General features: G+C 43.3%; 1 long non-coding RNA gene across 3 annotated transcripts in view; it reads right to left on the bottom strand.

The window, feature by feature from the left end:
* The window catches only part of LOC116592893, a 69,469-nt gene that overhangs the window by 4,841 nt on the left and 41,217 nt on the right, over positions 1 to 23,411 (bottom strand). For 2 of the 3 annotated variants that reach the window (XR_004286650.1, XR_004286651.1), the window contains 3 exons: positions 13,510 to 13,729; positions 4,523 to 4,530; positions 596 to 706 (listed from right to left, as the gene is read on the bottom strand). This is a non-coding gene — a long non-coding RNA (uncharacterized LOC116592893). Of the gene's footprint in view, positions 1 to 595; positions 707 to 4,522; positions 4,531 to 13,509; positions 13,730 to 16,200; positions 16,398 to 23,411 lie in introns of those variants that run through there. The other variant, XR_004286652.1, reaches the window with a different exon arrangement.

The raw sequence follows: 23,411 nt of genomic DNA, 5'->3' as shown, positions 1-23,411 counted from the left end.
ACCTGACATCTACAGTCAGTCTAACCAGAAAATAAGCTGGGATCCGTCCTCCTGTTGCGTGTTTTTAAGAGATACCTAGTCACTGTGCTCTTGCTCTTTTTCCCTGTCTCTAAATGAGAACCAGTCTTTTAATCCAATGATAGTCAAAAACTCTCACCAAACAAGTAGGCAAAGAGCACTAGAGGGACAGGCATGGCACTTGCCTCTTGGAAGCCATATAAACCATAAGGAAAGCAGGTAGGGCCGACATGAGACATGAGAGGGTAAGGCGGTAAATGTAGCAATACAGAACCAATTAGAGAAAAAAAAAAAAAAAAAGATGAAAAGCACCCATAAGAGAATACATGAGAATGAGAGAGAAAACCTAATAAGAAGGCCAAACACATGTTTAATTGAAGTCCCACAAGGGGAAAAAGAATAGAATAAGACAGACGCAATATTTGGAGAACTTAGGGCTGAGAACTTTCCAAAATGATAAAATACCAATGTACAGATTTAAGAAGCGCAAACAAACTCAATGTATGATTTTTAAAAAGAAATCTAGAGACATCATAATAAAAGGTCAGAAATACAATTGGGGGGGGGGGGAGATTACCTCCAAGAAATCAACAGTTAGACGAGCAGCCAACTCCTTGATAGCGACGATGAAAACCAGAGCAGAGCGAGTGATGATAACCTCGAAGGAACTGGATAAGTTCAACTGGAACTGAAAGAAAATCATGGCCAGCCAAGAATTCTTAACATTGGGAAATCATCCATAAAGCCATTTCACACCTAAACTAAGAGTTTGGACCAACAGACTTGCACTACCAAAAATACTCTGATGTGTATTATTCGGACAGGAGAATGATCCCATCAGGAAAGTTAAAGATGCAGGAAAACTAAAGAGTCACAAAAATAATAAAAATGTGAGTAAATCTAAGTGAATATTTACTAAGGGAGTATTGACTAAGGGAGTATAAAGGAAAAATAGTAACATCTCATGAGGTTTAACATATTTTTAGAGATGATTAAAATACAGAACAGTAGCATATAGGTTGAAAAGAAGTAAATGGAGTTTAAAGATCAAAGTTCTTTGCATTTTTCAGAAGAAAGGTACCATTTAGATTAACAAGTTTTTAGTCATTAAGAGCACAAGTTGCATAAAAACAAATGCCATTGAAAAGACAAAGTTTATTTGTGAAGTTATTAGTTATGGTTGACTCTGAAATGGGATTATAAGCATGGGCATGGTTGGTTGTGTTTTGTTTTTGCTTTTTTTAAAAATTTTATTTATTTATTTGAGAGAGAGAGAATGAGAGAAAGAGAGAGAGCGAGCATGAGAGAGGGGAGGATCAGAGGGAGCAGCAGACTCTCTGCTAAGTAGGGAGACTGATGCAAAATTCGATCTTAGAACTCCAGGATCATGACTTGAGCCAAAGGCAGATGCTTAACCAACTTAGCCACACAGGCACCCTTTGTTTTTGCTTCTATATAATGTTTTGCAGTTTCAAACTTTCTACAATGAGTGTATAATCCTTTTACCAGTAGAAACCAATAAAATATTGAAAATCAAAGTATCATCTACAGTGGAAGAAAATAACCCAATTCTGTCACCTGCTAAAACCATAGTAAAAGACTTCCCCGTGCTAGAAGGCACGTTAGACTCAAAGTCTGTGGTTTGTTCTCTCTTCTGTCAATAAAATTTCATTCTGAGGAGTAAGAACAGTGGCCTATGTGATTGACAGAATCAGATCATTTCAACTCCTGTTCAAAAATGAAACCTGTACTCTCACATTGTTTCACATTCTTTCCCAACTTGGTGCAGCCACCGGGACTAGAAGCTTCAATTCTATAAAAGCAAAAAATGTTCCATTGGAGGATGGAGGGCTCAGGAAGGTGGAGTGGAAACCATCTGTCACCAGAATTAGGGATCCCATTCCTACAGTGGGGACTGGAAGTGAGCCCTGCTGAGGGGCAGATGTGGGGCCAAGATGGCTATGTGGAGTGCTTGTGTTCAGCTCCAGTGTTTTAAACATGGCAGCAACTTATACATTATCCTGATGTTACAGACTTGTTCCTTCAGTCCTCTCCACCAGAAATCAGCCATCCTGTCTTAAGCCACCACATAAGCTGTATTGCGCAAGATGTTGTCACCAAACCAGGAACATTGGACAAGATTACTCTTATGAGCAAATACCAGTGTCCTCCTTGCAATGAAGACTGGGATAAAGATTTGTGGGACAGATGCACCTCATATGATATCTGGGGCACAGCCAGCTAGTGTGACAATAGCCCTGCCAGCAACATAGTTATGGAACATGAGAGAACTTTGGCTTCAGGCATATGCATTCCCAAGTCTCTGCCTTATGTACTGCCATGGAAAAATAATGGAAATGCGCCCTGCGTATCAATCTTGTGGGATGCCTAGCCCTAGAAGGCTTTTTCTTCTTCCTGCTACCAGTAGGTTCTTCATTTTTCTCCCAATCTAATTAAAAATAAACTAACTTTGAAAAAGAAGGAAGAGGGAGAGAAGCAGTGTCCCAGCCTGGAGATTTGCAGTTTGCTTCTGCCTCTCTGGTATCCACCTGGAAAAATGTGTAGCACTACACATTCTCTCCACGTCATTACCCCCAGGTATCTTGATTTTGAATCCCTGGCCCCACAGCCATAAGCTCTGTGTTATCTTGGGGAAATTCACATAGGCCAGTGCCTTAGTTTCTGACTATGTAAGGGAATAGGAAGTAGGGCAGTGCTGAAAGTTGTAATTCCCCTGAAGAATGTTGGGGAACTCCCTAACACTTTGCACAACTCTCAGATACTCAGTGTGAGCTGGGGTCAAACTCCACCAAAGGTCAGTCAAATGGACATTTGCCCAGTGACCTGGGGTGGAAGAGGTGGAGAGCAGAATGGTGGCCTAAACTTTCCAACTTTCCACAAAGATGGATGGGAACAGATGTGGCTCTGGCTCCTAGAAAAGGAACCCCAACTAATGTACTCACATCCTGAGGATTTGCCCAGCTTGTTCAGCAGAGGCCATTGGAACTTGGGTGTGATGTTAAGAGCCAAATCTAAATACCTTGAGCCTTCTCCAATTCTACAGTACTGGGAAAACATCTTGCGTTTGCTGACCATGGGATGGCCTTCTACCCAAGAGGGACAGGCTCTGCTGTTCCCAGCTTCTTTCCATGTGGATGTGGGCGTGACATGTGCTCCTATAACAGCTCAGGAACCACAGATTCTGCTGTACTCTGACATTTAGTCAGAAGGGACCATCAAGGTCATCCAGTGATGCTTGACTTCCTTTCCATCATCCTCAGCAAATGGCCTTGAGCCTTCTGTTTTAACACCTCCAGTAACAGGAAGCTCACTCCCTAAATTGGCAACCTAATTGCATATTTGGGGGGATTTGGGGGTTTTATTTTTCATGTCTCATGAGAGTCTTTCCTTGTAATGAACAGAAACTAACCTTCTTATAGTTCTTTTCTTTCTGGTCTTAGATAGAATGACCATATTATTTATTGTCCAAACCCAGATTTATGTTTGAGACTAAATAGGGATGCTGTTAATAATTATACCAGGACAAAGAAAGTAAACTGGAACTCTCTTGGCAAAACAAGACTTAAGACTGCCCCTGTCTTAGGTTTACCCTAGGGATAACTAGAATAATTCAAGTTCCCCTTCCTTAAGAGTCACTCACATTTAAAAACACTTGAATTACCCCCTGATCTTTTCTCCTCTAGAATGAATATGGGAGGCCGACTTCTTTAGTAGAAAGATCAATTGGGCTAAGGATAAGAAACAGCTATGACTTTTGGGGGGTATATTGGAAAGGACTAATTGTCTTGCAAGATCCAATGTTATGTCCTGATATCCCAGAAAAGAAGGCAATTTATAACATTCTGAAGTGAAAAGTCTGTCAGAAGGACATGAGATCAGCCACATGAATTGTGAAACATAAATTGTGGTTTTATTTGTTCTGCAGAAGTATTAAAAAATTGCAAATTTGTCATGAGGCACTATAGCGTGGCAGTGGTGGGTGCCAAATTTTGTCTGCAGCTTGGGGCTGAGCTGGCTTCATCAGAATCTGGTGGGAAATGTATTAAAAATCAGATTCCAGGGCCCCATCTCAGAATTTCCAGAGGGACCTGGAGCCTTTGCATTCAGAAAAGCTCTGGAAGCAATTCTAATGGTGAACCAAGTTTGAGACCTGCCAGCAAAATGGTCAAGAACACCAACTTTGGTTCCATACATTCATTCACGACACAAACATTTATTAAAAACCTACTATGTGTCAGACACATTCTAGGCACAAGAAAAAAAAACAGCTGTAGACCACAAACAAACAAACAAACAAAAACAAAACAAAACAAAACAAAAACCAAGGCATAAAAGTCAAACAAATTTGTGGTCAAGGGCTAGTCTGATATTACTATGTGACTCGACTTTTCAATGCCTCAGTTCCCACCACTCTGAAACAAGGATAATATCTGCCTCATAGGGTTGTGATGCTTAAATAAGGTGAGATGTGTAAAGTGCTTACCCCAGTGTCTGGTCCACAACAAGCTCTCCATAAATGTTAATTATGAAGACCATACCATGTTGAGGGTGATAATGATGCCAAGGACAATGAGGATAAAGCCAAAAAAAAAAGAAAAAAAGAAAGCTTATTAATATCATCCCATGGTGACATGGAGAGACTAACTGGCATCACATCAGAGTTCTCAGTGGACAATGTAGCCTCTTCTTTTATTTTGACTTTGGATGGCATTTCTTTATATTACTTGGTCTCACGTATAAAATGAAGGACCTATATATGATGACAAATAAAGATTCAGTTCACCCACATTCATGTTTTATAAACCCCAATTCACTCAAACATGCCTCCAAAACCAGTGTCTGGGGATTTGACCACAGTCTGACTTCCTTCTGGACCATTCTAGCAGTTGATGTTCACCTTGTCATGAGGCCCCAGGGTTAAATGTATCACTTCAGGTGTGATCTGAACTAAAAAAGGTACAGTAAGAGAAATAACAACGAGATAAAAAATGGGGCCAAAGTATCATTTCCATTATTCCAGTCCTTGTATATAGCAAAGCTTCAGATTGGGTTCATGTATCCAATGATTGAGATAAGCAGTGGCTCGGGAAGAAGACAGAGCAATAGAGGGAGTATGCAGAATCAGACCACCAGGGAGTGAGGCAAAGCCATAGAGGCAGAGGAGGCTGAGAAGCTGCCTATTTTTGCAGGCAACAGCTTTCACTCCTCCAAGGAGGTCAGCAGAGATTGTAATGAGAACATCTTGGCCAAGGCCATGATTCACTGTCCAAAACTGGGCTGGGCCCCTCACACTGGGAGAATTTCACAGTTTTTCACATTATTCCCAAACCCCACTCCTCTTTTTAAGGGTGTCATTCAGGGTTTATTACAGAAAGGGTCCAAAGGCCTCCATTCATATATCCTAGGGGGCCCGAGGCTTGGGAAGAGTAGCTGTAGTGATGAGGGCAGCCAGGAGTGGGGAGAAAGGGCTGTTCTGGGAGAGATTAGCAGGAAAGCTCCTACGAGGGAAAGCTCAGCTCTCTCTGTTCACACAGCCTTGGTCCGGAGCCCTGAAGAGAAGCAAACACTGAAATGCAATGGAAGAATCAGAAGTTGGAACGAAGTGCTGCTGCCAAGAAGCCGCTGGCTGGCTGCAATACCGCCACATACAGCTGCACAGTCCGGGCACTGCATAATTCCAGAGAGTGGCATTCACACAGATCAGGAATGGGTAGACATTTTCTGCCCAAATTATAAATAATTTGGCCTGGTGAGCCATTTAACCTCTGTCACAACTACTCAGCTTTGCTGTTATAGCTAAGGTAGTTTGATAAAATACAGGACACCATGCCTTTTTATGTAATGGGAAAGCAACCACAGTCAATATGTAAATGATTCGTCATGACTGTGCTCCAGTGAGACTTTATAAAAGTACGCAGGGAGGCAGCTTTGATGATGATGCAGCCCCTGGGGTTTTGTAATGCAGCCGTCCTTGCCGACAGCAGTACCAACAAGGTAGCCCCATTTTCAAATAGCATGACAAAGCAGAGCAGCAGCTTTCAAACACATCTGACCACAGCCCCTAGAGTAAAGACATACATTTCATGCCACGATCAAGCTTTACAAAGCCATACTTAGCCTCACTTAGGATGATATACTCTGGGATAGTCTATACTCTATTACTTCCTTGCAGCAACCAATACAACTAATTTTGCAGTCTTCTAACGGGCCTCAATTCCTGGATTGCTGGACTTGGAGCCAGGAGATCTGTGTTTCAGGCTTAGATCTAACTCTTACCAGCAGTTATCTTTAGAATCACCTTACTTGAGACTTTGTACCTGAAAATGGGTATCATAATTATTTCAGAGTGACTTTATAGGAGAAACATGAAGCAATTCAGTTCCTCAGGATGGGGTACTGACCACTGGTGGTTCCTGGGATGGCTTTAGGTAGTGCACAGGTGTACATTGTAGGCACTACTCTATTCTTTATGAAAACACACAAAGATCAAATGCATAATGTTACCAGTGATACAGAGCTTCCTTTCAAAATACATTTATTCAAAATAAATTATTTAAGTTTATTTGTATCATTTATATTTAAATAAATTTCTTTAGATTAGGTTAGAGAAAAATATTAAGCAAAGAAGCGTACCAGTTATATGTGAATGAGGTAGAACCTGTGCAGATGGGGAGTACGTGAAGTCTGGGAGGTATGGAGATGATGTATGAGCAAGTACAATCTAAAAGATGGCAGATGAGACATGGTGACCACTTAGAGATCTGAGCTGAGTGTCTGAGTCACTGCTGACTCCCTGGAACTAGACTGGCTTACAAAAGGTGCTTGATAAGTGCTTATGATGGGTGTATGATGAACGGATGGTGGATGGATGGATGGATGGATGGTGCATAGGGAAATGGGTGAAATAATCAAACCCTAACTTGTTGGTGTCCTTTTCAAGTCTTGGGGTCCTAGTTACAAAGGATGAAGCATAGTGTCAAACGTGTCAGTGACTTCAGAGCCTGGGGGCGGGAAAGGGAAGCAGAAATTCCTTCTCTGAGGTGTCATCTGGATGCCCAAACCCTCCACACTGCCACAATTAGCAACTGAGCCATGGAAACACTAGGCTAAGACAGGAAACACTAAGCTGAGGCCAGCTGTTTTGCCCAATCAAAATGTCATCCCTGGACCTAGGCACTGGCAGCAAATAACTAGTAAAGCAAACATGAATGGAAATACCTAGAGCTATAAATGTTTGGAAATACTGACTTGTGTAAGTGTGAACTTCTAGCATTTGCTGATGAGAAAGGCACCTTTCAGGTGCATCCCACAGGTGCAGAGGGCACCAGTGACCAACAGCAGCCTTGTGTCTAAACGATAAGGAAGCACAAGTACACTGGGCTGCCCCACACAGGTAGGAGCTCCCACCACAGGCCAAAAGCTAATGAGGGCATTTCTGTTGGCCTTTGGCAGAGGGGGTGGTGATACCTTACACGTCCAAGGACATCCCTTATAATTCAAACTCTCTCTATTTCTCTTGTGGCAAAATACTTTAAAAGACATCACAGGCTCAACTTATTTTTGCAATCCTGGGACAGACCTTTCTGCTTCTGCCTGCCAACTTCATGCTGAAAGATTTAAAGTGATGCTGCTTCCATCTCTCCCTCATTTCTGTGCAAGGAAAGAACCAAAGGGAGTGCATATGGAGTGCAGTCTTCCTTGAGAGAGTAACAGTGTGGAAACACAGCTAAGATCCAGCCTCTGGGCACAAGCCCTAGATCCCTCCTTGCTAGCATATTCCTCTACCTCTCTGTGCATCTGTTTCCACCTCTGTAAAGTGGGACTAACGTCCACAGGGCTGTTGTGAAAATTAAATGAGTTAACAAAGGTAGAGCATTTAGAAACATTCCTGGAACATAGTATGCACTCATCAATGTTACTTATGCTATGTTCTCATTCTGTATCAGAAAGGTTCACTTTGAGAATATCCTTAATTCCTGAAAAATTAGGAATTATTCCAAGTTTTGAAAGTATATCACTAAACATCAAAGGTTACGTGAGTTACCAAGGTCTAGCAAACAGAAGCAGGACACAAATTAGACTTGATACCAAACTCCTTGTCTTCTCTCTTTCCTGCCATCCCACGTTACTGTGCTAATCTAATTCAGCCATTAGAAGTCATTTCCTGGGGCGCCTGGGTGACTCAGTGGGTTAAAGCCTCTGCCTTCGGCTCAGGTCATGATCCTAGGGTCCTGGGATTGAGCCCTGCATTGGGCTCTCTGCTCAGCAGGGAGCCTGCTTCCTCCTCCCTCTGCCTACTTGTGATCTCTGTCTGTCAAATAAATAAATAAAATCTTTTAAGAAAAGTTATTTCCTTAAAGTGTTAATGGCCCTTGGTTTATATTTTCAACTTTTTCAATCTAACAATAGAATAAACTCTTTTTTTTCCTATTTTTTTTGTCCAGTGGAGATTGTGTGTGAGCAAGTGTGTGTGTGTGTGTGTGTGTGCTGGGTTGAAAAGAGTGGCCAAATCTGACACAAATGATCTTGAAGGTGAACCTGCTTTCATCTTTCTTCTGTGAGACTCAGTGTTGAGGGTGTGTGGAAGAGACATCATCCACAGTGGCTCCTGCTGGCAAGGACCCCTAGTCCCCTGGGAAGACTATCCAGAAGGCTGGGGCTGCTAAGGGTGGCTGGGGAAATGGGAGCCTGTTTTTGGTTCCAACTCCTTCCAGGATTTATTATGAGCATAAAACATCTTACCCTCTGAGGGACTACAGCCATAGAGAAGGAACAGGCAGAAATGAAGGAGAAAAAGAAAAGAGCTTTAAGGGAGGTTTTCCCCACAGTCTGTGATTTCCCCTGAAGAAGGAAACGGGGAGCACAGCATGAACAAGGGGAAGTGAGTGGAGCCTAGAGCAAAGTAGAAGAGAGCAGCCCCAAAGAATGGGAGAAAGAAATGCTGGGAGATTTCAAGGGCCATTTATGAAGGAAGGAAGAAAGGCAGGGAGGGAGGGAGGAAGGAATGCTGCCTCAGTTTTCAGACCCTCCATGATCCATGATCATTCTTAGACAAGCAGCTTCCAGTGTGAAACATCAGCTGTGGTCCCCAGGGTTCCTCCGAGAGCCGATGGCTTGTTCATGCAGTTCTGCATGGGTTTTTTCAGCCACCAAAGAAACCCACATCGAGCAGAGACTGTGGACGGTGAGCCGGGAACTCCAGGAGGCTCTTAGGATTCCTCAGTGCTAGAATAAAACAGCATCCCTGCTCCCGCGAAACTCCTGTGCCATGGGGAAGACAAACAATACACACAAAGCTAGGCATGCTGATCAATAAGGAAGGAACAGAGTATGAGCAGAGAGAGTAACAAGAGTAACAAGGCACCCCTTCGGGGGTAGGGTTTGGAGAAGGCCTTATGGGGAGCAGGATGGAGAGCGTTGTGGGAGGGAGGGAACTGTGCATGTGGAGGGGCAGACAGAAAGGAGGTGTCGGGACAGTCAGCCTGAAGTGCCCCAGCGAGGGAGAGCAAAGCAAGGCGGGATCATTCAAGAGGCAGGAGGGCCTGGCAGGATTTGAATTGTATTCTGAGCATCTGTGGAAGTCAATTTGGGCCTCTGTCTTTGTATCTGAGAGAACTTTCTTCCCAGCAATGTATAAGCTGTATATTTTTTTTTATTATGTTCAGTTAGCCACTGTAACATATGTAATTAGTCCTTGATGCAGTGTTCAGTGATTCAGTAGTTAAGTATAACATTAGCTTAAGGTAATATCTTTGCAATGCCTACACTTGGGGGATGGCTGGGGATCAAGGGTCATCCTAAGCACAAACATTTTTCTCTTAAGACAGGCTCACTGCCTTGGCTGACATCAAAGCCACTGGGGAGCTTTGTAAACATTCGGAAGGACCCCAGGGCTCCACCACAGGCCTCCCACACCAGAGTCCCTAGGGGTGGGGTGGGGGTGTCAAGGCCCAGATGATCTTGCTGCCTGGTCAGGGCGGAACACCCCTGCCTTATAAAGTTCCAACTTACACCCTCAGTCTCGGAAAACTCTGGTCACACCAAAGACCACATCAAAGATGGTGCCCTATGAATGGTTTTCCCTCTGTTGATAATGACTCAACCAAAGCATTTCTCCCCTGCCCCATTTACCTGCCTCAGGGTTCTTAGGAAAGTAAACCTGTCCATTTGTCAATATTTACTCTGTCTGCTGCCCTCAACAGAAGAAGGGAAAACTGTTTTCCCTGTCGAACGAGTGTTTATACAAAGGATTTGTAAGCTTTCTCAGAGCTATGGAAAATCAATCACCCTCAGTTAACCTGTGCCCTTAATGAGGTGATAGGTTTTCTCACAATCTTACCCATCAGGGATGACAGTACATGGTTTGTCAACCGATGAGAATTCAGGTTAAAAAGGATTTTGCCCAGAATGCAGATGCTAGAAGTGTGGTCCCGTCTGACAGGGTGAAGCCTGCCCTGCTAATTCTGGGGGACAGTGCTGGTGGGGCTCCATGTGGGACCCAGTCAGGAAGGACTGGCAAATGTAAGGATTCTTATAAGAAGTCAGTATCCTTTGATATTCAGATAGCTCACCAGCCCATTACATTTGCTCCAGTCAATGGTATGCCCCGTGTTACCCCCATTCGATCTGGCTTCAGCAGACTCAGGCACAACCAGGTGGTTTTGGACATCTTGGCCACCTGGGACAGACACACTGAAATGCCATTTGCTGGGCTCTGAAGGAAAAACAAACCTGATCACTGCCTTTATCACTCAGGAGATCCCTGGGGTTTCATGGGTCAGTTGGGGACAAAAAGGCACATCTGAGAAAGAGTTTCATGGGCCACATACTCTTCACCAAAAGTGCAGCCCAGACATGACACTCTGTTCCCACTCTGTGCCCAGTACTGAGCCGGACATGGAGAAGTAGACCAAGGCTCTAAAACATCAGACAACTCATAGTCATGACCTTTGGAGGGGCTCAAACTCCTCACAAGATGAACAAAATAATCTGAGTGAAGCCAGATCTCAGTGGGGAAATGGACAGAGGTGGGGGGAAGGGAAGACAGATGTCTTTTAAGGCATACCTGACCACATGCCCATAAAGGCACTACAAATTTTAGCTCATTGAACTCTCCCAACTCAACACCCTGAGTTAAGTCCTATTATCTTTCAAATAGGGACAATACTAGAACTCACCCCAAGGATTGGACTTCCACGGAATCTCAATAAAACAGTTCCTGGAATGTCGAGTAGACCCAGCATGTAATATGTGCTCAATAAGTGTGACTTATCATCACCATCATCATCATCAACATCACTTTTACTATCCCCATTTTACAGATGAGCAAACTTAGGCTTAAAGAGATTAGGGGATGAGCCTGAGGACATGGGCAGTGAACAACTGCCAGCAGCAAAAGCTAAGCCTGCCTAGCTCTAGAGACTGAAGTTTCCTCTTCCAGTCTATAAAAGTTCTGCTCTGTACAAATGGTATGGTGTGAAGACCTTTCTTCCTTTCTGTAGAGTCTGTGGGCCTGTGTGGGAGCTGTTCTTGGCACTTTGGCTAGGCGGTACTGCCATCCTGACACTGTTCCAGTCTGTCTCCCACAAGGATTCCCAAGCTGTCCTGATCTCTGGAAATAGGTGGCCCTGCTCTGGGCATTAGCACGTCCTGGTCCCTGTTCTCCCAGACCCGCTTGGGCTGTCTGTAGTGGGAGACTCTCCATGTCCTCCCCCAGAGGTCCTTTGCTTGGAGATGCAAGGGAGCAGGGATCCCTCCACTCCTGAAACTTGGGCTATCTTCCTTCCTAAGCTTATGGAGCTGGCCCCTGGCTGGCCCCCCAGAGAGGCATAGTGACCCTTCCTCTGAGAAGTCTCTTTGTGAGGGGACTTGCTTCAGTTGCTTACCACTCAGTTCCCTGATAATGTGAAGCTGTGTGTTAGTTCTCGTGTTGCTGCTGTTAACAAAATTGCCACAAACTCAGTGGCTTCCAACCACACACATCGTTCTTGACTGCCCTGAAGGCCAGAAGTTCCACAGGCACCTTACAGGGCAGGGCTGATTCTACTAGAGACTGCAGGGGAGAATCGATTTCTGGCCTCTGCCAGCTTCTAGAGGCTGCCTGCATTCCTTGGTTCATGGCCACATCACTGCAGTCTACCTCCATCGCCACCTCCCCTCTGACTGACCCTCCTGCCTCCCTCTTATAAGGATACCGATGGTTACATTAGACCCATACTGATAATCTAAAATAATCTCTTTACCTCAAGATCCTTAACTTTATCTGCAAAGTTCCTTTTACCATGCAAGGTAACATCCACAGGTTCTGAGTATTAGAATGTGGACATTGTTGATGGCTGTGATTCAGTCCACAACATCTGGGCTCCTGGGTTTTCCTCACTTACTCCTTCAGCAAGCTGGTACCTCACTGCACACCAGCCAGGCCCAGGCATGGCTTCCATGGCTTGGTAACAGCTGGACCTCTTTCCTTGAGTGCCCCATGTTCATTAGCTTCTTGGGCATATGAATTATGATGCATTTGGCTCCCTCCCCAGTGCCCAGTACATAACAATTGCCAACGTTTAATATATGCCAGGCTCCATCCTGAGCACCATTAAAATATGATCAATGCTAATGCTGTCAACAACTCTATGACTAGGCACTATTATCTCACCACAGCTGGGAAAGTCGAGGTTACTTACCTTGGCAAGTCACACAGCTAGTGAGTAAGGGCCATGATGGACAGGCTGACTCCCGAGTTCCCCTCATAACCACTGTCCCACTTGGCCTCCCAAATAGCTGGCCTCAACAAGCACCCACTGAAAGGTAGAGGAGGCAGACAGGGGCACCTAGAGCTGCACATTCAGGAGACTAAAGTCTTCAGTGTCATGTGTGAGTGGTCCTTTCATTAAAAAGAGCTGGAAGGAAGGGACCACAGGTTCTATGTTTGACTCTACCAGGGACATACTCCGTGCACTTAGGGGAGGCTGGAGCCTCAGAGGCTGCCATGACTAGGTCAGACATATTTTCCTGAAGGCTGTTCCCCAACTCCTGGGTTCCTCATGAGGAAACACACCTGTCTGTTTTTTGCTGACTATCATATCTCAAGTTTAAGACAGTCCCTGACCAGAGTAGGTATTTGATTGATACATTTTTGAATCATAAATGATTTAAAGGTAAATTAGATACCCATTTTGTCTAAATCACAAATGGTCAGATGTTAAAAGACAGTATTCAGCAAAAGCCAAGGGTCAGGGCAGACTATGACCACCATAGAATGGAATTTTGAAGTGTCTTAGTCTGTTCCCCCAGCAAGCAGAACCTGAGGCGAGGGTCCATATGAAGTATGCCATTGCACTGGGACCACCTCTGGGCATAGGGGTGAAGGAAAGGACAATGACGCAGGAAAGGAGGGGCATTAATATTCTGTTGCTGTGTTACAATTTACCCTAAACTCAGTGGCTTAAAATAATGAACACTATTGTCTCACACAGTTTCTGTGAGTTGGGAGTCCAGGAGCAGCTTTGCCTTGTAGCTCTAGCACAAGATCTCTCAGACTGTCTGCACACCATCAGCTGGGCCTCCAAGATTTCCAGGCTCACCAACAGGTCTGCTGTCAGGAGACCTCAGTCCTGGCCACAGGGGTGTCTCTGTGGGGCTGTCATGGCAGCCCCATGTGTCATGGCAGCCAGCTTCCCCCAGAGTCTGTGATCTGAAAGAGAATGGGAAAATGTATTAGCCAGCTCCAGCTGTCATAACAACAGGCCACAGAACTGGGTGGCTTCGAAAGTTCATTCCTTGTAGTTCTAGAGGCTGGAAGTCCGAGATAAAGGTGTCTGTGGGGTTGGTTTCTCCTAAGGCCTCTCTTTTCAGCTTGTAGATGGACACCTTCTAGCTGTATCTTTACATGGTTTCCTTTGCACACATATCCCTGGGGTCTCTTCCTCCTCTTACAAGGGCACCAGTCCTATTGAATCAGAGCCCACCCTCATGGCCTCATTTTTCACTTAATTTTTTCCTCAAAGACCTTATCTCCAAATCCAGCCATATTCTGAGATACCTGGGGACCAAGGCTTTAACATGTGAATTTGTGGGGGGAGGGCGGACACAATTCCACCAGTAACAGAGAACCCAAGAAGGAGGTCATGTTTATTTTTCTTTATAACTTTGAGAGTGACATTCCATGACTTCTGCTGAATTCTGTTTTCTAGAAGCAGATATTGAGTCCAATCCACATTCAAATAGAGGAAAAGGAAACTCTGTTGAGGGGAGGAATGCTAGAGAATTTGTTGACCTATCCTTAAAACTCAACAGAGTGAGAGCCAAAGGTAGGATTCAATATTGAATAAGCACGAGTTAGCTGTAATTGGCTATTGGCTGCTGTGGGACCATCCCCTGAAGACATACATATTGAGTCTCAGGACTATCTGTGGCAAGAGAAAAGGAGAATTGACTCACCAACTTCCATTGCCAATTTGTTAGTGTGGCTTTATTTGCCCTGGGCTCCAGGGTACTTAAGTAAGGCATCCAGAGGGGTGACTTGGTGTCAACAAGAACCCCAGGCTGGAGGTGAGAAGCTCATGCATGGGACTGAGGCTGGGCACCAACAGGCTGCACCTACAGGAAATAGGTCAGGACCTACTGACCAGTAGGTCAACAACAACCTTGCAGAGCTGATGATCATAGCACTGAGGCAAGATAGGTGAGGCCAGAAGGACCTGAAGTGGAACTCAGCAGTCTGTAACATGAATCTAAAGTTCAATCAACAACTGACTTACTATTACATTTTATTACTAAAACTATTTGCCATTGAATTTTAAATATTTGGTATGACAATGTGGCCCAGTAAATTCTCAGTGCTATACTCTCCACTATCACTACAGTGACTACTTGAGACATTTTCAACAGTGGTAGTGGAGAAACACGGCTCCTTCTGGCTGGTGGTGGCAGTGGAGAGGCTGCTGACACCGATGTGGGTGTCACACTTGGGACCTGTCCTTCTCTTCTGCTAGAGACTAACCAAAGCAAAGCCTCTGCTGGCTCGAAGCTACAGTGGATTTCCTTAAAATCGCTTTTGTTAACAGTTTGACCGCCAGAAAGAAAATGTAGTTTGAGTATCACGCTATTCTCCCACATGATCTTTTCTTCCTCTTTTGTATACTCTTCATGTCTGGGTTGAAGAGGATTTATCACCGATGTTGCTTCACATGTTTTGGAGATATTTCTCCACTGAGGAGGCAAAATCAGCATTATCATATTTTTTTTTAACTCATCCTCACAAGAAATGAAGCATTCTAAATAAAACATTTTCTCAGAAGATCCATGGCCTAAATGGAAAATAAATCTCAAAAAAAAAAAAAATAAGAATTCTGATTCTTAAAGACCACTTAAGTTGTGTGACGAATACTAGTATACCAAGTAATGCTATAAATATCTGCATTCTAACCTAATCTGTTATCTTGATTATTCTATCATGTGTTAGTATTCAAACTTTATAAACATTAGTTGGCTCACAAAGGCTATTAACTTATTTTTAAACTAACCAACTGACCATTCCCTTTAAAATATCTAGATTAGCATCATGCGGTCTCTTTACTACTTGAAAGGTCTGATAACTGTTTCATATTTAAAACTAATAGCTTTTATTGCCATCATTAATTATGACCATATTTTGCAATAATAAGTACTGAGTTGCTCTAGCAAATTGATGGAATTTCAATGTAGGAAGCACAAAAGAATCTTCACTTCAGGATATACTCAGCTTGTGGTCCTCTATTTGAAAATACATATTCAGGAATGAACAATTATTCCAAGGGACATGCTTGTTCATGTGACTGACTATTCCACTGGGGAGACATGCTGTAACCTGCGGGGTCACAAAAGAATGGATCACACAGACAAGACTGGATGCCAGAGACCATGCTAAAGCAGGCACTCAGCGACTGGTGATTTTCTAAAGGCAGAGACAAACCTATGGAGGCTGGAGCAGAGGGTGGCTGGCTGAAGGAATAGTAGTCCATGTGAACCAGTATTGAAATGATCACTTTGCCCATCCATGCAAAGCAAACTGTGAGCTGGATGAGGACCAACTTTGGGTCTCTTTCACTTTGGTATCTCTGCTCCCCTAGCACAGAGCCTACCTGTCATACAGTTAGTTGACAGAGTCAAACTGATTGTACCTACCAGAGGCTTCAAGAGTTTGGCTGCATTCTCTGGGCAGCACCAGCTTTATTCTCTCCTGGAACCACATTCTTGGGGTTAGGACTCTGCTTCCAGGCCAGGGCTCTCTGCCTTCTGCTGGGAGATGCTGACCATGCCATGGTCCAGGTTTGGGCCTCATCAGAATCAGAGTATCTTTGCCATGAAATCAGAAAGGAATGTAGTATCTAGAGATAGAGCCAATGGGGATATGCATAATTAAGAGACAGAGAGAGAAAAGGGAAGTGGGAGAGAGAAAGAGAGAATAAAGTTCTGGCTCGTGTCCTTATGGAGGCCAAGGAATCCCAAGATCGGCAGTAACAAGCTGGAGACCCAGAAGACCTGTAGGTGTACTTCCAGGTCAAGTCCAAAAGCCTGAGAGGCAGAGAGCTGATGGTGTAAATTCCAACCTGAGACCAGGGACAGGAGAAGACTGATGTCCCAGCTTAAAGACAGGCAGCAGGAATGAATTCTCAGACTTTCTGTGCTATTCAAGCCTTCAACAGACTGGATGAGGCACTCACACTGGGAGGGCAATCTGCTTGACTCAGTCTACCTGTTCAAATGTTAATCTCGTCCAGAAGCACCCTCAGAGACACTCGGAATAATAGCTAACAAAATACCTGAGTATCCTGCGGTTCAGTCACATTGACTCATAAAATTAACCATCCTAAGAATCAAGCTGCCTGTTGTAGTTGCTCCTAGGAAGGTTGGAAATCCTATAAAATCCTAGCAGTATGGGAAAAGCATGCATTTTGGCAGCCAGTCAAGAGTGAATTTGAACCACACTCTACCACTTAGGAGATGTGTGACCAAAACCAAATTATTTAACCTCTCTAGCCTGTTTTCTCATCTATAAAATGGAGGCAACCCCATCCATCTTGCAGGGCTAATTTGAGGAGTCATTGAAATATTATATATTGGGATGCCTGGGTGGCTCAGTTGTTAAGTGTCTGCCTTTGGCTCAGCTCATGATCCCAAGGTCCTGGGATCGAGCCCCACGTTGGGCTCCCTGCTTAGCAGGAGGCCTGCTTCTCCCTCTCCCACCCCCCACCCCCGCTTGTGTTCCCTCTCTGTCTGTCAAATAAATAAATAAATAAAATCTTTTTAAAAAAAAAAAAAGAAATACTATATATTGACTGCCTAGCTCAGCCTTCAGCACATAAAGAGATTCTCCGGAAATGCCAATTTCCTTCTCTCTTTTACCAAGAACATCTCAGCACTGGCCTCCTTTTCAACCTTTTTGTCCAAGCCTGGTTCATCTTTCCTTTTGCCTCCAAATTCCACATGACCTTTAAGGTCCTCATGCCCCAAACCTGTCCAGGTGCTCTAGTACCACTTTTGTGAATCCCTAAAGCCTTCTATCAGGAACATACAGTTCAGTGCACCCCTGCGTCTCAGTGTCATTTTTATTTGCTCTTCAATCATGAGTTCTATGAAGGAAGCAGCTATATCTGAGAGGAATTCTCTCCTCTCTCACTGATCCCCCTAAAACACACCCATAACACAGGACTGGGTACACAGAAGTCTCTTAGAGAAGACCAAACTGAATCCAGATATAAAACAGATTAGAAGATAATGATTTCTTTTATAAAATAGAAGTCCTGCATCCTTACTCCCAATGCTCTCAAGGAATCCACCCATCTCATGGGGCCTGAGCACTGGGGTGAAGGCCCAAGTGAGTCATACATTACCCGGCCAACCCGTGTGGACTGTCCAAAGGCCACAGAGTAGCCAGCTGGAATCTGGGTGTCTCACAGGCATCATGAGAGTGTACTGGAAAATTATGGAGACAAATATTCCAGGCTTAAATCCCTGCTGCCATTTTCTATATAATTTTAGCAAATGAATGAAACCATGTCGCTCATTTATGACGAGGGTAATAATGCCCACACTGTAGGGTTGCGTGGGGATTTAATAAAATAACATGGAAGTATAGTAGGAGCAGCATAGCATAGTATAGCTGGGGCTCAGAGGTCACATTCGAATCTCAGCTTTTCTGCTTGCCTGCTGTGTGATGACAGGGAAGTTGCTTATTTTCTTGAGCCTCCGTGTCCTAATCTGCAAAACAGAGATTCTATAGCTCCTAGCTTATGGATGGTTGTAACACTGAGTGAGATAGTACATGTAAAGTGTTTAGAACACATGAGCATGGGACAGAGTGAAATTCGATAAATATTAGCTATTATCACAGAAACTGCTTTCACCAACTCTAAGGAACTGGTTTCCATGCAAAATTGAATTTTAACCAAGGTCCTGGTTGTTTAAATTTGCCCTACAAATGTGCAAAGCAAAAACATTATTAGCTGACATTTATTAAGAGATTACTCTATGCCTCCCACTGTGCTAAGTGCTTTCCTATATTATGGCACTGAATTTTTACATTTCCCTATGAGATAGTATAACTGGGACTCCCTTCAATTTTTGTTGAGGATAGTACTTTGCCCAAGATGAAACAAATTATATAGAACTGAGTAGGTATTTGAGCCCAGATCTTTCAGACTCTTGAATCTGAGCTCTCATGGATGCTGCTATGCCATTTCTTGAGAGCTGTTTTGCCCTATTCATCCCTTCACTCATCTAGTAAATGTATGGTCTTTGAACTCACACTGTGATGAGGCACTGTTCTAACTACTGAAGAGAATGAGACAGAAAAGCCACCCTTAGGAGCTTACATTTCTGGGCAGAGTTGATGGGAGATAGAAAAACATACAAATAACAGAATATATACTGTGTCACATGGTGGTGAGTGTCTGTGGAGAAAAAAAAGCAGCAGCCAAGATGGCAGGGAATCCTGAAGGGGAGGAGTAAGCAGACTTGTTTTTTTTCCAAAATACTCACCAAGATACAAGCCAATGGGATCCAACAGTACACTAAAAGAATTTATTCCTGGGATGCAAGGGTGGTTCAACATTTGCAAATTAATCAATATGATAGATCTCATTAATAAAAGACAAGAAGCATAGGATCCTCTCAATTGATGCAGAAAAAGCATTTGACAAAATACAACTTCCTTTCTTGATTAAAACTCTTCAAAGTGTAGGAACAGAGGGAACACACCTCAATATTATAAAAGCCATTCACAAAAACTCACAACGAGAATCATTCTCAATGGGGAAAAACTGAGCTTTTCCCCTAAGCACAGGAACACAATAGACATGCCCACTCTTACCAAGATTGTTCAACATAGTACTAGAAGTCCTACCCTTAGCAATCAAACAGTGAAAAGAAATAAAATGCATTCAAATTGTCAAAGAAGAAGTCAAGCTCTCACTCTTTGCAGATGACATGATACTTTATGTGGAAAACCCAAAAGACCACCCCCAAATTGCTAGATCTTGTACAGCAATTCAGTGACATAGCAGGATACAAAATAAATGCACAGAAACCAGTTGCATTTCTTTTTTTTTTAAAGATTTTATTTTATTTATTTGACAGAGAGAGAGATCACAAGTAGGCAAAGAGGCAGGCAGAGAGAAAGGGGAAAGCAGGCTCCCTGCTGAGCAGAGAACCCTATTCAGGGCTTGATCCCAGGACCCTGAGACCACGACCTGAGCCGAAGGCAGAGGCTCAACCCATTAAGCCACCCAGGTGCCCCAGCTGCATTTCTATATGCTAACAATGAGACTGAAGAAAAATAAATTAAAGAATCAATCCCATTTACAAACCCATAAGATACCTAGGAATCGACACATCCAAAGCAATCCTTATCAAAATACCATTGACATTTTTCACAGAGCTGGAATAAACAATCTAAAATTTGCATGAAACCAGAAAAGACCTCAAATAGACAGAGGAATGTTGAAAAAGAAAATCAAAGCATGGGGCATCATGATGCCTGACTTCAAGCTATATTAGCTATAGTCATCAAGACAGCTTTGTATTGGCACAAAAACAGGCACATAAGCCAATGGACTAGAACAGATACCCCAGAAGTGGACCCTCAACTCTATGGTCAACTAATCTTCGACAAAGTAGGAAAGAATATCCAGTGGAAAAAAGACAGTCTCTTCAACAAATGGTGATGGGAAAACTGGACAGCCACATGCAGAAGAATGAAACTGGATCATACTCTTACACCATATATAAAGATAAACTCAAAATGGATGAAAAACTTAAATGTGAGACAGGAATCCGTCAAAATCCTAGAAGAGAACACATATAGCAAACTCTGTGACCTCAGTCCCAGCAACTTCATGCAAGACACCTCCCTAAAGGCAAGGAAAACAAAAGCGAAAATGGACTACTGAGACTCCATCAAGATAAAAACCTTGTGCACAGCAAAGGAAACAGTCAACAAAACTAAAAGGCTACCTACAGAATGGGAGAAGATATTTGCAAATGACGTATCATATAAAGGGTTGGTATCCAAGATCTATAAAGAACTTATTAAACTCAGCACCTAAAAAGCAAATAATCCAGTCAGGAAATGGGCAGAAGACATGAACAGCTAACTATTTTCAATTGGTTAAGCAGTCGTCCCTATTGAATGGACACCTGGGGGAGGTGAGGAAGGTACTTTATAAGCCCTGTTCTGAAGTGAGTTGAATTCAGACAGGGAGAAAAGCAGGTGCAGATGCCCAAGGGTGGAGTCTTTGGGCTGTTCTAGGAGGACCATGGAGATCATCCTGGCTAGATGTGAGTGGCATTAGGTCTCCAAATTCTGCCCTTGGACCAGCAGCATTGGCATTATCTGGGGAATAGTTAGAGAAGTGTAAATTCTCAGAGTCCATTCCATATCTATAGAAATAGAAACTCTCTGGTGGAATCAGCAGTGTGTTATAAGTGTGTGTGTAGGGGGGATAGTGTTAACACTTTATTTTGAAATAATTTAATATTTACAGAAGAAATGTAAAGCTAGTACAAAGATTTTTCTTATAGTCAACTTCCCCTAATGTTAACACCTTATTTAACAAAGACTATTCATTGATACAACTCTACTAACACACAGACTTTATTTGGATTTCACTAGTGTTTGTAATCTGTGGTTTACCAAGCCCTCAAGGTGATGTCCACTAGAGTTTGAGGACCACTGATCTAAGGAGACAGTAAAGGAGAGGAGGTCATGGAAATTGGGGGGAGTCTAGACCTTGTAGGATGGCAATTATAAGGCAACTGTAAGGCCTCTGGTTTTTCCTCTAGGTGAAATGGGAAGCCATGGGAGGGTTTTGAGCTCAAATGACACTTTCCTAATGTGGTCTAATATGATCACCCTATTTTAAAATTGGAAAGGCTCTTCCCTACTTCATCCTCAACCCTTGCAGTCTGGTTCCCCCTTCCTTTTGCTTCATCTCCTTACGGTCTTTTTTTCTTCCCCTTTGTTTATTAAGCTTACATTATCATTATCTGTCTTACCTGCTAGGGCTGAAATCTTTGTCTTATTCATCGATATATTCCCAGCACCTAGAACAGCTCCTGGCATTCAGTAAGGGCTCCACAGACATTTTGATGAATGAAGAAAAATAAAACAGGGAAGGAGTGAACTGTTCTGACATTCATTCTGAATGAATAGGTACAGAGTAAAGAAAAGACCAGTAAAAGGTGGAGAGAGACGGGCAGAGGATGGGCAGAGCAGAAGCAGGAAGACCAGTTAAGAAACTTCTCCAGTGATCCAGGGAAAAGAAGATGATGGGTTTTGTGTCTTACTTATGTTAGTTGAACAGACATTAACATTACAGCCATCTGAAAAATACACTGTTTAAGAAGAGTTCTAGGGAGTAACTTTTGAAGATAAATCAACTTCATATTTTAAGAATAAAAAATAAACTCCTGATACTTGGTTATTTTAAAAGAATTTCCTGTGCACGTGCAAAATGCCCAGCTTTTATTCTCTATTAAGACAAGCAGAGTCTGTTATTATAGCCTTGATGTTTAACTTACCATCAAAGGGAGCAGGCCAAGATGGCCAGATCTCAAGTTCAGGAATGTTAAACACTATTCACAATATGCCTCAGACTTAAATGCTTTGTTTAATACTAAAGATCATGGTTCACAAAAGACATAGTTTTCTTCCAGAAATAGGATGAGTATATGGGGGTGGGGGGTGGTCATTGAGACAACATCTCAAAGGTAGAATGCCATTCTAGAGGCAAAGAAACCACATGGGGCCTGAAGTCCTGAGCCTGACTTGTAAGCCTATTAACTGTGGGAAGATGGACAAGTTACTCAACTGCTGTGGGACTGAATGTATTCACCTAATTATCACTGATGATAGTGCCTGGCGCTTTGCATGAGGACAGGGTGGGGAAATTTCTTATTTTCATTTTAGCAAGGGAGGCTGCTATTGAATTGCCAAATGCCTGTATTTCTAATTGAGAAGATAACAAGTCATTTTCCAGGAAATTGTTTTGTTCTTGGAAGACTCCTTCAAAGGCCCCTTTTGGTTATGTGGATGTAGGATGAGAAGAGCCCCATTGCTCTGGAGAAAGGGCTCAAGAGGACAGTTTCTTGGCTTAGAAAAGGCCACTCCTTCCAAGTTCCTTCCAATTTTGCATGAGGGCAAAAGGGACCCTTGGGAGAGGGCTGAAGGGTCTGACTCCTCTTTGTAGGTTCCACCACTAGAACCTCTCTGATGGGCGGAGGTAGACTTGACTGAGGTCAGCTGGCAGGAGAGGATCCTCTCAGGGGCCGAAGGGGAAATAATACACATGTTTGTTATTATCATAGAGTAAACATCAATAATCACTAACATTCGAACTGTTTTATGGTTAACCAAGGCATTGTCACATGTATTAACATCACCTTCATGAAAGCATGGTTTGGCCTGACTTTCCAGAATGAGGAAGCCATGTCTCCACTCCCAGTACACCTAAGAAAAATTTCTCTGGGATTCCATCCAAGAAATGGTCTAGCAGATAGCCAGCATCTGTGGATTCAGATACTTGAATAGCAGCTTCTCCCCCTTTCATCTTGCCCTTAAATTCTTTTTGAAATCCTTTTCTCCCCCTTTTTCATCACCAACCATTCATTCTCTCTGCCCAGCTATAATTCTTAAGTCCCATCAGTTCAACATGTGTCTCAATTTTTCCCTAGCTTTTGGTGTCTTGGTCTACCTTATGGCTTCTACTTTTATCTCTACTCTTTAGCTCTATGATTGCATATTTACATGTTCCAGGTCCCTCTCTGCCAAGTCAACCTGGCCCTCAAAACCTTCCCTTGGTACACTGCCCCAAAAGTAGCTCCCCACACTTCCAGGG

The sequence above is a fragment of the Mustela erminea genome, chromosome 6 (assembly GCF_009829155.1).
Source record: "Mustela erminea isolate mMusErm1 chromosome 6, mMusErm1.Pri, whole genome shotgun sequence".
NCBI classification, from domain to species: domain Eukaryota; kingdom Metazoa; phylum Chordata; class Mammalia; order Carnivora; family Mustelidae; genus Mustela; species Mustela erminea.
Note: the sequence above shows the minus strand (reverse complement) of the source record. Positions and strands in the feature narration are given on the sequence as shown.